The sequence below is a fragment of the Scyliorhinus torazame genome, chromosome 10 (genome assembly GCF_047496885.1).
Source record: "Scyliorhinus torazame isolate Kashiwa2021f chromosome 10, sScyTor2.1, whole genome shotgun sequence".
Lineage (NCBI taxonomy): Eukaryota > Metazoa > Chordata > Chondrichthyes > Carcharhiniformes > Scyliorhinidae > Scyliorhinus > Scyliorhinus torazame.
Window position 1 is genome coordinate 87,018,454 of NC_092716.1, and position 17,217 is coordinate 87,035,670.

Here is a 17,217-nt window from a genome sequence, read left to right on the forward strand (position 1 = left end):
ACTGGATTAGTGGGTGGGCCTTGTCTGCGTATTGAGGAACCCACTGGGCATAATAAGAAAAGAAGCCCAGGCAGCGTTTCAGGGCTTTGGCACAGTGGGGGAGAGGGAACTCCATGAGGGGGTGCATGCGTTCGGGGTCGGGGCCTATCACTCCATTACGCAGTACGTAGCCAAGGATGGCTAGACGGTCGGTGCTAAACACGCATTTTTCCTTGTTGTAGGTGAGGTTGAGGGCGTTAGCGGTCTGGAGGAATTTGCGGAGGTTGGTGTCGTGGTCCTGTTGGTCGTGGCTGCAGATGGTGACGTTGTCAAGGTACGGGAACGTGGCCCGTAAACCGTGCTGGTTGACCATTCGGTCCATCTCCCGTTGGAAGACCGAGACTCCGTTCGTGATGTCGAATGGAACCCTTAAGAAGTGGTATAGCCGCCCGTCTGCTTCGAAGGCAGTGTACTTGCGGTCACCGGGACGAATGGGGAGCTGGTGGTCGGCGGACTTGAGGTCCACGGTGGAGAAGACCTTGTACTGTGCAATCCGATTGACCATGTCGGATATGCGGGGAAGAGGGTACGCATCTAGCTGCGTGTACCTGTTGATGGTCTGACTGTAGTCTACGACCATCCTTTGCTTCTCCCCTGTCTTCACTACTACCACCTCGGCTGTCCAGGGACTATTGCTGACCTGGATTATGCCTTCCTTCAGCAGCCGCTGGACTTCGGACCTGATAAACGTCCGGTCCTGGATGCTGTACCGTCTGCTCCTAGTGGCGACGGGTTTGCAATCCGGGGTGAGGTTCGCAAACAAGGAGGGCGGTTCGACCTTGAGTGTCGCGAGGCCGCAGATAGTCAGTGGGGGTAGGGCCGCCAAATTTGAATGTTAAGCTCTGGAGATTGCATTGGAAGTCCAACCCCAGGAAGGTGGGAGCGCAGAGGTGGGGAAGGACATACAGCTGGCAATTTTTGAACTCTCTCCCCTGCACCGTTAGGTTTGCGATGCAGAACCCTTTGACTGCAACGGAGTGGGACCCCGCTGCCAGGAAGATTATTTGGGTGCTTGGCCGAATTACAAGGGAACAGCGTCTTACCGTGTCCGGGTGAATAAAACTCTCCGTGCTCCCCAAGTCGATCAAACACGGCGTCTCGTGCCCGTTCACCAGCACCTTTGTCGTTGTCGTCTGGAGTGTCCAGGGCCGCGACTGGTCGAGGGTCACCGATGCCAAACGTGGTTGGTGCATCAGATCGTTGTCTTCAGGCAGTGTGGAGCCGTCCATGCTGGGGTCCTTGCCTGTCAGCCAAGATGGCAGCGTCCATGGATCGCACGTGGTCGGGGGTGGACAAAATGGCCGCTCCAATGGATCGCCCGTGGGTAGCAAGATGGCGGCGCCCGTCCCCCCCTCGTGGTGTCCGGGGCCCAAAATGGCTGCGCCCGTTGGCCGCCCATGGGTCGCTGGGGGGGTTGAGTCCGTGGTCCCGTTTGTTCCCCGGAGATAGCGGCGACCCCACGGGACTGGCACACCGCTGCGTAGTGCCCCTTTTTACCGCAGCTTTTGCACGTGGCCGAGCGGGCCGGGCAGCGCTGGCGGGGGTGTTTTGGCTGCCCGCAAAAATAGCAGCGGGGCCCCCCCGGGTGGTCTGGGATTCTGGCTGCGCATGCTTGCGGAGGGGTGGGAGTGCCGGGGGGTCGGTCGCGGTGGGGGTTCACGGAGCCCAAGGGCATAGGCGCGGGCGTTTTGGGAGGCCACGTCAAGGGAGGCTGCAAGGGCCCGTACCTCTGAGTCCGAGAGAGTCTTTCTCTAAAAGTCTCTGGCGAATTTGTGACAATGCCAAACCTGCTACGTAAACGTCTCTGATCAGGAGGTCCGTATGTTCGTTCGCCGTAACCGCTGGGCAGTTGCAGTTTCGTCCCAGGATCGTTAGAGCATTGAAGAATTCGTCTAGCAAAATCCCCGGGGATTTGTTGTCTCGTTGCGAGCTGGTAGCATGCGTAGACCTGGTTGACGGGCCTAATGTAGATCTCCTTCAGCAAGTTGATCGCCGCTGGGAATTCTTCCGCGCCCTCGACGAGTGAGTAGATTTCGGGACTCACCCTGAAATGCAGGACCTGCATCTTCTGGTCTTCTGTTGGTCTGCCGGGGGCCATTCGGAGGTATCCCTCAAAGCACGCCAGCCAGTGCTTAAACGCCGATGTTGCGTTAGCTGCTTGGGGGCCGATTCGCAGGCACTCCGGGGCGATCCGGAGCTCCATATTCCTTTTTAAGTCTGCTCAATAAATTGTAGCACCATCGATCACACACGAGGCAAGACGTAAAGAACTTCAATCGAGGCTTTATTGAGCAGACTTGTTCAGACTTGTTCCCCAGCAGCTCAGTCACAGAATGCAGCTGCGGGGAGTAAAATACGGTTCTTATACCCCGCCTATCTGGGTGGAGCCCAGTAGGCGGCAGATCCAATCGGGACCCAGCATCTGTCCTCCAATAGCTCCTCGGCATTCATGGTGTACCGTATTACCCCTAATACATACCACAGAGTTCTCTCTCATTTGAAAAGTTTTAGAGCTTTTGCAGGAGACCCACCTGCGAATAAGGACCATGTCAGGCTCTGTAAGAGTTGGGTTAGACAGGTGTTCCACATTGACTTTGATAGAAGGATTCTGGGGTGGCAATACTTATTAATAAAAGAATTTGGTTCCAGATGGAGAAGGTGGAAGCGGACCAGGATGGGAGGTACGTCATAGTTACAGGGACATTGTAAGGTAAGTTGCGGTTTTAGCGTATATGTATGTCCCAAAATGGGATGATGTGGAGTTGATGAAGCGGATGTTAGCTGTGATACCTGATCTGGATAAGCACCAGTTGATATTAGGGGGAGGTTTGAACTGCGTTTGAGCCCCAATTTGGATCAGTCTAAGCAGAAGATGTGGCCCCTTCAGAGGCAGCAAAGGTTCTGGCATTGTTAATGAAAGAGATGGGTGGAGCAGATCCATGGCGTTTTTTTTACCCTGGGGCAGGGGGTTCTCTTCTGCCCGGTGCATAATGAGTATTTGTGCATAGACTTCTTTGTGAGTCGTGTTGCCAAGGGTGAGGAATGTGGAATATTTCACAATAGTGATATCAGATCAGCTCTGCACCTGGTAGATGTGGTTTTGGAAATGGGGCCTAGCAGTTGGCATGGAGGTTGGATGTGGGGCTGTTAGTAGATTTGGGATTTTGATTGATGAAAATTTGGGGTTCAGCAAGAATGGGGAAGTGTTGCCCTCAGTACTGTGGGAGGCCCTGAAGGCGATGGTACGAGGGGAGATAATTTAGCACAAGGCAAAGAAGAGGGAGACGAGAGAGGAGCGCCAGTGGTTGGACGAGATCCTGAAGGTGGGTGGCCAATATTCAAGGGACCCAACGTCAGCTTCTGGCTAGTAGAAAGATGTGGCAATGCAATTTGATCTGCTATCCACTGTGAAGGTGGTGCAGCTGTTGTGGCACTCGAGTGGGTAATGTACAGGTATGGAAAGAAGGCCAGTATGCTTTTGACTGGTCAGTTGAGGTGGCAGGTCGCTTTCTAGTAGATTGTATGGACTCGGGTGGTAGGTTAGTGCCGGCGCCGGATAATGGGGCATTCTCATAGAATCATAGAATTTACAGTGCAGAAGGAGGCCATTTGGCCCATCGAGTCTGCACCTTACAAAGAGCCCTTACAAAGAGCACCCTTCTGAAGCCCACGTATCTACCCTATCCCCGTAACCCAGTAACCCCCACTTAACATTTTTTGGACACAACATTTTTCGGACACTAAGGGCAATTTTAGCATGGCCAATCCACCTAACCCGCACATCTTTGGACTGTGGGAGGAAACCGGAGGAAACCCACGCAGACGCTGGCTGAACGTGCAGACTCCGCACAGACAGTGACCCAGCCGGGAATCGAACCTGGGACCCTGGAGCTGTGAAGCAACCGTGCTGCCCAAGACCGTTCTACAAGACTTTTTATAAGTTGGCGCGACCGGCAGATGAGTTGGACATATTGAGGGTTTGGAGTGTCCCATGGTTTGAGAGGAGGATCGGGAAGGGATGGAGGGGCCGCTGGGGGTGAAGGAGATCAAAACAGCAATTGGGCGAAGGCAGATGGGTAAAGCGCCGGGGTCGGATTGGTTCCAGGTGGAGTTTTATAAAATAGTTGCTGATCGACTGGTGCCGCTGCTGATGAAGATATTTGAGGACTCGGTGTGCATATAATGCAGACATCTATCCTGAACACACAAGGTACTCACTACCTTTCTAATATGAAACGTCTAACTTCAACAAGTAAAATAATTTCAAATCTTGTTAGATGAGCCATTTAGACTGGAGACTATATCCGTTAATAAACCGCACCTTTTAGAGTTTGTTAAATTCAGAAATTTGAAATATATGTTCAATCTTATTAGTTTTCAAACTTCCCCAATTTTCCCATTAAGCTCTTTGAATATAAATTGAGGTTCTCTAACAACTGCTTATTTTCACAGTGCTTTCATCTTTGTTCTGTTGACTACCAAAATAATGTACCATTGTGCCTGTCATAGGGTATTGTTGCTTTGTCAGAAAATAACAATTATCTATACTTAACGATGGCATTGTTCATGGTGAAACAGCAGCTGAAAATATCATTTAGCTTAGGGCATTTAATAGCATGCCTACTATGCAAATAATGTGAACAAACCTTCAAGCAGAGACTTCTGCACAAGTTTAAAGTATTCTAAATGTGTATTGATGAACACTAATACATCAAATTAAACTGCTCCAGTTGATTGTAATTGGAATGAATAGAAAAGAAGCATGGGACTTCAGTTGTGTAAATATCTAAATAATCACACCTAATTCTTCTGAAAGGAGTAGTTTTAAACATTCTTTTTTGTGTTTATAGGAATCCTAATAAATTTACGTCTAAAGTGCACAAGGTGCTAAGATAAGGCCAAGCAGTCCAACTTAATTTAGACAACTAGAAAAATCTTTGTTTCATATTGCATGATCTTTGTTACTTCAACGCTTTGAGCTTTCGTCTCCAATAGCTACCTAGAAATCCAGAATTGATTGCCTTGGTGTGAAAAACATTTCAAGTATCAGCCTTGAATTTATATATTGCAGTTTGAATCTGTGACCCCATATTCTGATAGGTAGTGGAATGGCAACATCCTGGACCATGATGACATTTTATGTTCCTGATCCCAATGTTCGAGCCAGACTCTATTCAAGCTCATATTTGCTACTGAAGGTGTTCCTCAGTATGAAATGCTAATGTGGCATTGTCAGTGTAGAACAATTCCTTGATGACGACTTAGCACACGGTTATCTTGGATCTCAGGCAAGCAAGGCTTGAAACCGTTTTCTGTCAGTTCTGGTATGTAAATAGACACCTTTTGTCGATGACCTGAAGGCAAAGGACAGCAGTAAAGAGAAGAATATACCAAACCGTGTTGGTGCCAGAACACAACATTGTTTGACCTCATTGCGAATCTCAAGGGTTCTGATGTTGCCCTGTTATAGTTGACCTTACCCATCATGTTGTCATGGAAAGAGATCACGTTGGCCAGTTTCGATGGAAAGCCAATTTTTTTGCAGCATCTTAAATATACCGCCTCAGCTCAGACTGTCGAATGTCTTGTTGAGTTCAATGAAACCAATATTTTTTTTAAAAGTCACCATAGTCCCAGTTGCTTTCAGCATTTGAGGAGGAGAGCTGACTGTTGGTGATTTAACCTGGGGGATCACCATACCTCCGGCGAGGGCAAGGTTTAGAAGGTGGGCCTTCATGAATAACCTCAGCCGGTACGGGAAGTGAACCCATGCTGTTGGCCTCACTCTGTATCACAAACTAGCTATCCAGCCAACTGAGCTAAACTGTCCCGCTTCTGCAAATGACAATTCATGCTAAATGAATAGAACATTTTAAATCTGAGATTGATAAATGTTACTAAACCAAACGCAGGAAGGAATGTGTGACAAAGTTGCTCTTCCGGTTGCGGCTATGCAGAGCTAAGTTGCACGTTCGGCAGCTCCCGCTTGGAACGGACTTTTGGACTCTTTTCAGGGCCCCCAATGGCATTTTTCCGACATTTCCCGGTGTGGGAAGAAGATTGTACTATTCCCCCGACAGTGTATGGCTTGGACCAGGAGCGGGGCGACTAAAAAAGTGGTGGTGAACCCAAAGAAAGTGCGAGGGAAGAAGAGCAAGATGGCGGCGGGCGGGGACCAGGCAGCGTGGATGCAGTGGGCGCAGGGAGCAGCAGGAGGTTATCCAGCGCTGCTTCAGGGAGATCAAAGCGGACCTGCTGGAGCCGATGAAGGCTTCTATCGACAAGCTGCTGGAGACCCAGACGGCCCAGGGGGTAGCGATACGCGAGGTCCGACAAAAGATCTCCGACAACGAGGATGAGATCTTAGGGCTTGCGGTAAAGGTGGAGGCGCACAAGGCGCTCCACAAGAAATGGCAGGAACGGTTCGAGGAGATGGAGAATTGGTCGAGGCAGAAATATTTGCGGATCCTTGGCCTCCCGGAGGGGCTGGAGGGGTTGGACGTGGGGGCCTATGTGGTCACCATGTTAAACTCGCTTACGGGAGCGGGGTCCTTCCAGGGGCCCCTGGAGCTGGAAGGGGCCCATAGAGTGCTGGCGAGGGGGCCCAAGGCTAACGAGCTGCCGCGGGCGGTGCTGCTGCAGTTTCATCGGTTCGATGATCGGGAGTGCGTGCTCAGGTGGGCCAAGAAAGAGAGGAGCAGCAGGTGGGAGAACATGGAGGTTCGAATATATCAGGACTGGAGTGCGGAGGTGGCGAAGAAGAGGGCCGGGTACAACCGGGCGAAGGCGGCGCTGCACAGGAAGGGGGTGAAGTTTGGCATGCTGCAGCCGGCGCGACTGTGGGTCACCTACAAGGACTGGCACCATTATTTTGAGTCCCCGGAGGAGGCGTGGGCCTTTGTTCAGGCCGAGCGGCTGGACACAAACTAAGGGTCGGGATGGGTGGGCGGGGATTGCTGTTGGTGTGTTACATTTTGAGGGGGGGGTTCTTTGCTCTTGTTTCTCTTTGGTTCAGTGTTGGTGATTAGGGTGGGTTGGGCGCTGTTTTGGTTGGGTCTGTCAGGTGGGCTCTTGGAGGGGGGTGAGTAAATGGAGTAGGGGTGGATGGCCGGTAGGCGGGTTGGGGCCTCGCGGGGAGGGTGAGGCCCGAGTCGGGGGTGAGGGGACTGGGCCTGTAAAAGGAGCTGCGTCAGAGGTGGCGGGGCCGGGCAGGTGGATAGCGCGGGCTTTTTCCCGCGCTGAAGGCTGGAGGGGGCCAGGGCGGGTAAGCGATGGTTGCTTCCTATGCTTGGGATGGAAGGGGGAGGCGGAGAGCCTGCTGATGGGTAATGGAGGAAGATGGTATGCCCCACAGTGGGAAGAGTCGAAGGAGAGGCGGGAGTGGCCGGGGTCAGCAGGAGTCAGCTGACTTGTGGGAGTGCAATGGGGGGAGCAAAGCAGCTTAGGAGGGGTCCATCTGGGTGGGGGGTGGGTGGGGGGGAACCGGGTTGCTGCTGGTGTGGTCAAGGGGGATCTGGAGCGAGTAGAGGGGGTTGGGACGGGCGTGGGGTGTGGGCGCGTGGCTGGCCGAGGAGGGGTTATGGCTAGTCGGCGGGGGAGGGGGCGGCTAGCCCCCTGATCTGGCTGATAACCTGGAATGTAAGGGGACTGAACGGGCCGGTCAAGTGGGCCCGGGTGTTCGCGCACCTGAAGGGGCTGAAGGCGGATGTGGTCATGCTCCAGGAGACACACCTGAAGGTGGCAGACCAGGTAAGATTGAGGAAGGGGTGGGTAGGTCAGGTGTTTCATTCGGGGCTGGTGCCAAAAATCGGGGGGTGGCGATCTTGGTGGGAAAGAGGGTGTCGTTCGAGGCGTCGAGCATTGTGACAGACAATGGCGGCAGGTACGTAATGGTAAGTGGTAAGCTGCAAGGGGAGAGGGTGGTGCTGGTCAACGTGTACGCCCCGAACTGGGATGATGCGGGTTTTATGCGGCGCATGTTGGGTCGGATCCCAGACTTGGAAGTGGGGGGCCTGATAATGGGGGGAGACTTTAACACGGTATTGGATCCGGCACTGGATCGCTCCAGGTCTAGGACGGGTAGGAAGCCGGCGGAGGCTAGAATGCTGAGGGGGTTTATGGACCAGATGGGAGGGGTGAACCCTTGGAGATTTGCAAGGCCGGGGGCTCGGAAATTTTCATTCTTCTCGCATGTTCATAAGGCTTATTCCCAGATCTATTTTTTTATTATGAGTAGGGTGCTGATAGCGAGAGTAGAGGATACCGAGTACTCGGCGTTAGCCATTTCGGATCACGCCCCGCATTGGGTAGACCTAGAGCTGGGGGAGGAGAGGGACCAGTGCCCGTTGTGGCGCTTGGAGGTGGGGCTGTTGGCAGATGAGGAGGTGAGTGAACGGGTCCGAGGAAGCATAGAGAGATACCTGGAGGCCAACGATAACGGGGAGGTCCGAGTGGGGATGGTATGGGAGGCGCTGAAGGCGGTGGTTAGGGGAGAGCTGATCTCCATTAGGGCCCACGAGGAGAGAGCAGAGGGAGAGGCTGGTGAGGGTAGACAGGAGGTATGCGGAGGTGCCTGAGGAAGGACTGTTGAGGGAGAGGCATAGCCTCCAGGCCGAATTCGACCTGTTGACCACCAGGAAGGTGGAGGCGCAGTAGAGGAAGGCCCAGGGGGGCGATTTATGAGTATGGGGAAAAGGCAAGTCGGATGCTGGCGCATCAGCTTCGGAAGCGGGACGCAGCTAGGGAGATCGGGGGAGTTAAGGATAGGGGAGGGAGTGTGGTGCGGAGTGGGGTTCGCATCAATGGGGTCTTCAGGGACTTTTATGAGGAACTGTATCGGTCTGAGCCCCACTGGAGGAGGGAGGGATGGGCCGCTTTCTGGACCAATTGAGGTTTCCGAAGGTGGAGGAGGGACTGGTGGCAGGATTGGGGGCCCCGATTGGGCTGGAGGAGCTGGCCAAAGGGATAGGGAGCATGCAGGAGGGGAAGGCACCAGGGCCGGACGGTTTCCCGGTTGAATTCTACAAAAAATATGTGGACCTGTTGGGCCCGTTGCTAGTTAGGACCTTCAATGAGGCAAGGGAGTGGGGGGCTTTGCCCCCGACTATGTCCCGGGCACTGATCTCCTTGATCCTGAAGCGGGACAAGGATCCCCTTCAGTGTGCGTCTTACAGGCCGATTTTGTTGTTAAACGTAGATGCCAAGGTGCTGGTGAAGGTCTTAGCTATGAGAATTGAGGATTGTGTGCCGCAGGTGATCCGCGAAGACCAGACGGGGTTCGTGAAGGGGAGGCAGTTGAACGCGAATGTGCGGAGGCTCCTGAACGTTATTATGATGCCGGCGAGAGAGGGGGAGGCGGAGATAGTGGTGGCGATGGACGTTGAGAAGGCCTTCGATAGGGTAGAGTGGGGGTACTTGTGGGAGGTGCTGAAGAGGTTCGGGTTTGGGGAGGGGTTTGTCAGGTGGGTTAGGCTGTTGTACGAGGTCCCGATGGCGAGTGTGGCCACGAACAAGGGGAGGTCTGAGTACTTTCGGTTGCATCGAGGGACGAGGCAGGGGTGTCCCCGGTCCCCCCTGCTCTTCGCACTGGCGATTGAACCCCTGGCTATGACACTGAGGGAGTCGAGGAACTGGAGGAGGTTGGAGTGGGGAGGAGCATAGAGTGTCGCTCTATGTGGACGACTTGCTGCTATATGTGGCGTGGGGGGAATACTGGAGGTAATGAGGATCCTCCGGGAGTTCGGGGATTTCTCAGGGTACAAGCTCAACATGGGGAAGAGCGAGTTGTTCGTGGTTCACCCAGGGGACCAGGAGAGGGGGATTGGTGAGCTCCCACTAAAAAGGGCGGCGAGGAGCTTCAGGTATTTGGGGGTCAAGGTGGCCAGGAGCTGGGGGCCCTGGATAGACTTAATTTCACGAGGCTAGTGGAGCAAATGGAGGAGGAGTTCAAGAGGTGGGATGCGTTGCCGCTGTCCTGGTGGGTAGGGTGCAGTCAGTTAAGATGACGGTGCTCCCAAGGTTTTTGTTCCTGTTCCAGTGCCTCCCCATTCTTATCCCGAAGGCCTTCTTTAGGCGGGTCAACAGGAGCATAACGGGGTTTGTTTGGGCATGAGGGACTCTGAGGATGAGAAGGGTGTTCCTGGAGCGGAGTAGGGATGGGGGGGGGGGGCTGGCACTGTCCAACCTCTGTAGGTACTACTGGGCCGCCAATGTGGCGATGGTGCACAAGTGGGTGATGGATGGGGAGGGGACTGCATGGAAGAGGCTGGAGATGGCATCTTGTGAGGGTACGAGTCTGGAGGCGCTGGCAACGGCACCGCTGCCACTCCCTCCAATGAGGTATACCACGAGTCCGGTAGTGGCGGCTACCCTCAAAATCTGGGGGCAGTGGAGGTGGCACAGGGGGGAAGTGGGGGCCTCGGTGTGGACTCCAATACGCGGAACTACCGGTTTGTCCCAGGGAGAATAGATGGAGGGTTTTCGGGGTGGCACAGAGCAGGGATAAGAAGGTTGGGGGACCTGTTTGTGGATGGGAAGTTCGCGAGTCCGGGTGAGCTGGAGGAGACGTATGGGTTCCCCCCTTTAGGTAATTACAGGTAAGGGCATTTGCCAGGCGGCAAGTGGTGGAATTCCCACGGCTGCTGCCACGCACAGTACAGGACAGGGTGCTCTCGGGGGGGGGGGGGGGGGGGGGGGAGATCTTGGCAACTTGCCAGGTGATGCAGGAGGAGGAGGAGGCCTCGGTGGTGGAGTTGAAAGGTAAGTGGGAGGAGGAGTTGGGAGAGGAGATCGAGGAGGGGACGTGGGCAGATGCCCTTGGGAGGGTGAACTCTTCCTCTTTGTGCGCGAGGCTCAGCCTCATACAGTTTAAGGTGCTGCACAGGGCACACATGACCGGGACAAGGATGAGCCGGTTCTTTGGGGGTGAGGACAGGTGTGTTAGGTGCTCAGGGAGCCCAGCAAATCACACCCATATGTTCTGGGCATGCCCAGCCCTGGAGGAATTTTGGAAGGGCGTAGCGAGGACGGTGTCGGGGGTCAAACCGGGCTGGGGGCTCGCAATATTTGGGGTCGCAGGGGAGCCGGGAGTGCAGGAGGTGAAAGAGGTCTGTATTCTGGCCTTTGCGGTCCCTGGTAGCCCGGCGAAGGATTTGTCTTCAGTGGAAGGATGCGAGGCCCCCAAGCGTGGAATCCTGGATCAACGATATGTCGGGGTTTATTAAATTGGAGAGGGTGAAATTCGCCTTAAGGGGATCGGTACAAGGGTTCTTAAGGTGGTTGCAACCGTTCTTGGACTTCCTGGCAGAACGGTAGATAATGGTCAGCAGCAGCAGCAACCTGGGAGGGGGGGGGTTCTATTTTATTTTTGTTTGATTACACGGGGGGATCTGAGGGGTGTATATATTGGCTATATTTGCTTTGTGTTAATTCAGGGTGTTAATTTATTATTTATGTATAGGGGGGAGGGGGGCACGGGGGTTGTTTTATTTTGTTCTGTATTTAATTCTATTGGGTTCCTTTTTCATTTTGTTGTTGATATTTTGTGAAAACCTCAATAAAAATTATTTAAAAGTTTTATTGCTGTTCTAATGATGGTGAAACCGTCCGTGAGCATTGTCATACTCTGAAACTGATGGCAGCTTCTGCGGTTGGCCTTTGCACAGTTAAACCTGAAAATTGAGAAGTTATTGTCAATGATTTTACAATTCTCTGAAGGGTACACCGTTGATTTCTCCAAAGGGGTTGTAAAAAATATATTCATGGGGATGTCGGCATCACTGGCATGGCGGCCTCGTAGCCATCCGTAATTACCCTTGAGCAGCTGGTGGTGAGCCACCTTCTTGAACTCTGCAGTTTATGTTGTGTAGCTGCATCCAAAATGCTGTTACAGAGGGAATTTCAGGATTTTGACCCAGCAACAATGAAGGAACGGTGTGTCAGAATGGTGTGTGATTTGGAAGGGAATTTGCAGGTGGTGGTGCTTCCGTGTTTTTCAAGGTGCTCAAAGTTATAAGTTTGGAAAGTCCTGTTGAAGGAATCTTGATTATTGAACATTGTAGATCACACACACTGTTGCCATTGTGTGTGGGAAATGGAGGGAGTTTAAGATCGTGGATGGGACCAGTCGTGCGGGCTGCTTTGTCCTGCATGATGCCGAGCTTCTTTGTGTTGGAGCTGCAGTCATTCAGGAATGTGGGGAATATTCAAACACACTTCTGACTTCTGTCTTGTCGATGCTGGGCAGGTTTTGGGGTATCCGGAGGCTAACCACTTGTAGCCATGATGTGGAGATGCCGGCATTGGACTGGGGTAGGCATAGTAAGAAGTCTTACAACACCAGGTTAAAGTCTAACAGGTTTGTTTCGAATCACTAGCTTTCGGAGCACTGCTCCTTCCTCAGGGTTGAGCATCAGTGAGTAAGTACTGCTTCATAGCACTGTTAACAACACCTTTCACAATTTTGTTGGAGATAATGAGTAGAATAATATTGCAGTAATTGGGCAGATTGAATTTGTCCTACTTTTTGTCAACAGTACATAACTGGCCAGTTATCCACATTGTCGGGTAGATTATCATGGCAGTATTGTGGTTGTACTGAAGCAGCTTAGCAAGGGGTGCAGCTAGTTCTGGAGTATTCAGTACCACAGTTGAGAAGTTATTAGGGCCCACAGTTTTTGCTGTGCCCAGTACATTCAGTTTCTTGATGTCCAGTGGAGTGAATTAAATTGGCTGAAGATTGGCATTTGTCATGCTGGAGCCTCTGGAGGAAGCCAAGACGCATTGCCCACTTGACACTTCTGGCTAAAGATGGTTGCAAATGCTTCAACCTTGTCTTTTGCACAGATGTTAAATTAACAAACTGAAATTAACAAACTGAAATTAACAAGGATTATCATAGTGTAAGCAACAGCCTGGCATATCATAGTGGAACTTGGGAAAATTGCCCACTTAATGTATTTTTTGTCGAAGAAGGTGCAATTTCTTGCCCACTTAATGTATTTTTTGTCGAAGAAGGTTGCTATTTTCACATAAATAATGAAGGCGATTTTGGGAAAAAACCTGCATAAAATGGTTTAGATAACCAGGTATTTTTAAAATACTTATATGACTTCTTTATTTTTCCTCATTTGTATGACTTGTTCAAATATTTCCACATTTGGATAAACTGCTTAAAGATGAAGCCGAAAGGGCAGCACGGTGGCACAGTGGTTAGCACTGCTGCTTCACGGCACTGAAGTCTCAGGTTCAATCTCGGCTCTGGGTCACTGTCCGTGTGGAGTTTGCAAATTCTCCCCGTGTCAGTGCGGGTTTCGCCCCACAGCCCAAAGATGTGCAGGGTAGGTGGATTGGCTGCGCTAAATTGCCCCTTAACTGGAAAATTGAATTGGGTACACTGAATTTATATTTTAAAAAAGATGAAGACGATGAGGGATGTAATGTATATAATGAGTCTAATACAGGGAATAGTGAAAAAGAGTAAGGCAACGTGCCCATAGGCTGATCAAGAATAATTTTTGCTTGCTCTTCGGTAGCCAGGGTAATCAACTTGTCTACCAGTAAGTTTAATCTGTGAGCAGTTGTTTAGAATAAAGAGATGGTCTGTTGTGGATTGTAGAGTGCAGCTGTATGGCAAGTGGCAAGGAGGCTGATCCAGCTGTCAAATGGTATCACTCATGTAAACAGGACATCTCAGCCTTCTGGCTGTTGCAGGTAACTGGGTAACAACAGAAGAGATCGTGCAGCTAGAACCACCAGATAGTCAATTTCTATCTGAAAAGGCTGTCCTTCGAGATAATATTGGAGGAGTTGTGTGAAGGAGACTATATTTCACCAAAGCGGCAATTCACTATCTCGGTGTTATGCTAAAGGCAGACCTTCAACCTTAGCCTTGGCCTCAGTCCCACACTGCTTTGGCAATTGCCATGATGGTGACCACAGCATTCAAATTTATCCATATGGGTCATTTCAGTCAAGGTATTCGTGACATGCACAACATCATGAGGACTTGTGTTCCCTCGGGTTACGTTTTCCATATTCAATTGAGTTAGGAGTTTTTCAGCTTTGATAGTGCAGCAAAGCGAGGAATTCGTCACAGGATTGCAGGCTTCCTCAAAGTGCTTGAGGCCGTTTGTGGAACCTAAATCCTATTAAATGCTCTGAATGATGAACCTGTTCCACACACAAACAGAGGTTTAAGGGGAGGCTGTGGTGTAGTGGTAATATAACAGGACACCTGGTATGGAGAGGGGCAGGGAAGGAGTGGGACCTGCTCTTGGGCCTGGCCAAACTTGTCATCAATAGGTCCAGGCAGCAGGTGACTCTGGGATTCATCCGACCCACCTATCTGTCCCTCTACCACGTCTACATTCATGGCCAGGTGCCCACTGGCATCGTTGAGGCCTTCCGTGCTCTGTAGGCACCACGAGGGCTAGGGTGATCAACCTCTTAATCACGTTTTGGTTTATTTGTGATTTGATTTTTGTTTCAGGCAGTATCAATTTAAGGGGCTGCCCCATTAATTTGCCCCTCAGGTTGTTTCATTTATTGGTTAATTGATTTGCCACAAAATAGCGTAATGTTACTGGATTAGTAAACCAGGGGCCTGGGCTGATGCTTTGGGGATATGGATTCAAATAGCTCTGGAAGTAAAAATTTGTCTAATGGTGACCACAAAACCATTTTCTATCGTCTTAAAAACCCATCTAGTTCACACCCTTTGGGGAAAGAAATTTGCTGTCCTTACCTGGTCTGACCCACAGCTCTTAAATGCCCTCTGAAATGGCACTACAATTCTAAAATAAATTAAACTCGATGGACCATCCAGAATCAACCTAGGTGCCAGAAATGCAAATGGCCCAGCCAGCCCTGTCCTTACTAACTTCTGGGGACTTACGGCAAAATTGGGGAAACTGCCCCACAGACTAGTAAGCAACAGCCTGGCAACATCATACTCATGAAATCATACCTTACAGATAATGGCCAGGATTTTCTGTGCTGCCCACCAGTGGAGGAAGTCCTGATGGCCCGGTGACTCAGCGGGGGGCCAAAAGCAAGCTTCACTGTTTTAAAATCTAATTTAGGGCAGGACATCCAATTCGCCTGCCTTGTGGGTTGCCCCCTCTCTCCCCCCTCACACACACGCACACACACAGTCAGGAGTCCCACTGGCATGAATTGGTGGATGTCCCAAGAAATGGGGACCTTGTGGTTTGCAGTACTAGGGGTGGTAAAGAGGTAAATGCCCTCCCTACAATTGCCTCCAGGATGCCAAGGGGAGTCCTTCATGGGAGGTGGGAGTCAGGAGGGATGTGCTGGAGAGGTTCAGGTTGGGGGGTCTTTCATGGGATAGGGGTCATTTGCTGCACTTCCCACCTGAAGCCTTTAAACAGTGTGTCAATATCTCAAAAATAGTTATCTGGAAATAAAGTGAAAGTGTGCCCATCTGAAGCCTTAAATCCATTAAACTGTCGTCATGCCAAGTTCAAAGATCTGTGAGATGAAGCTGGAAACGTTTGAAGTGGGGGTTTTTCAGTCAATTTCATTGCCCGTCAACATTTTCTAGCCTTTTTGTATGCCTAAAAGCTTTGAACTGCATTGTTTACATTAAATTTCATGCATGTTGCCTTTTACGTGTTATTTGATTGATAGTCCAGGCAGTGTCAAGGGGAGGATTAAGGTTGTTTGATCCATTAACTCAGTAGCGCAGCTGTTTTTCTAACTGCAGTTTTTTGTAAAGAGGTGGTCTCTCTGCTGTCAAGGGCTTCCAGATGTTGAGGGGATGCTGACGAGCTGTTTAAAGGGTTTAATGGCTGCAGCTGGGAAGTCTGAGACTGGAGTGGCCATTAAAACGTGTGCCCTGCCGTCTGAGTTGTGGGATCTGTCAGAGATTAGGTTCTGCCCCTCAGGTCCAGCGGGAACCTCGCTGTGCCATTGAATGACATGCCGAGGTTGCTTCTAGTGCCAGCGGGAATCACGTTTTCCCATTGGCGGGAGCACTAGTCTCCAATCAGGAGAATCGCACCCAATGTCCCAGACACGACAATCTCAGGGGGAAGCACAGTGGTGTAGAGTTGGGAGAAAGTTTCCCGGGGAGCTCTGAATATCAATTCTAACCTCCATGAAGTCTCATGGCATCAGGCCAAACATGGGTAAAGAAACCTCCTGTTTATTACCACCTGCCATTACCCTAAGCTGATGAATCAGTACTCCTCTGTTGGATATCACTTGGAGAAAGCACTGAGGGTGGCACGGGTGCAGAATGTACTCTGGGTTGGGAACTTCAATATCCATCACCAAGACTGGCCCAGTAGCACACTACTGGCTGAGCTGGCCGAGTCCTAAAGGACATAGTTGCTGGACTGGGTCTTCGGCAGGTGGTGAGGGAATCAACAAGAGAGGAAAACCCTACTTGACCTCGTCCTCACCAATCTAATGTGTCGCAGGTGCATCTCTCCATAGCAGTAATGGTAGGAGCGACTGCCGCCTAGTCCTTGTGGAGTCAAAGTTCTGTCTTCACATTGAGGAAGCCAAGATGTTCCAGGATAGCTACAGAAGTGGCATCTCCCCAGCAATGTGGAAAATTGTCCAGCCCGGCAAATGCCCAGGTTTGTCCTGTCTTCGTAAAGGACAGATCTAACCCAGCCAATTATCATCCCATCAGTCTACTCGGAAAGTGCTGTGAACAGTGGTATCAAGCGTCACTTCCATCAACAATAACCTGCTCGCTGACCCTCAATTTGGTTACATCAGGATCATTCTACTCCTAACCTCATAACAGCCTTGGTTCAAACATGGACAAAAGAGCTGACTCCTGAGGTAAGATGAGAATGACTGCCTTTGACATCAAGGTAGCATTTGACCAAGTGTGGCAACAATAGCCCCAGCAAAACTGAAGTCAATGGGAATCGGCAGGAAAGCTCTCTCCGGGTTGGAGTTATACCTAGCGCAAAGGAGGACCTTTGTGGTTGTTGGAGGTCAGTCATGAGTCCCAGAACATGCTGCAAGTGTTCCTCAGCATAGTGTCTGAGGCCTAGCCATCTTCAGCTGGTTCATCAATGACCTTTCCCCAATCATAAGGTTAGATCTGGGGATGTCCGCGGATGATTAATATCCAGCACCATTCACGACTCCTTAGGCACTGAAGCAGTCGGTGGCCATATACTGCAAGACCTGACAATA

The 17,217-nt window shown here is 51.1% G+C and overlaps 1 protein-coding gene across 2 annotated transcripts in view; it reads left to right on the forward strand.

Moving 5' to 3' along the window:
* LOC140430716 (BTB/POZ domain-containing protein KCTD19-like) overlaps positions 1 to 17,217 on the forward strand; it is a 200,582-nt gene that overhangs the window by 120,829 nt on the left and 62,536 nt on the right. The window lies entirely within an intron of this gene.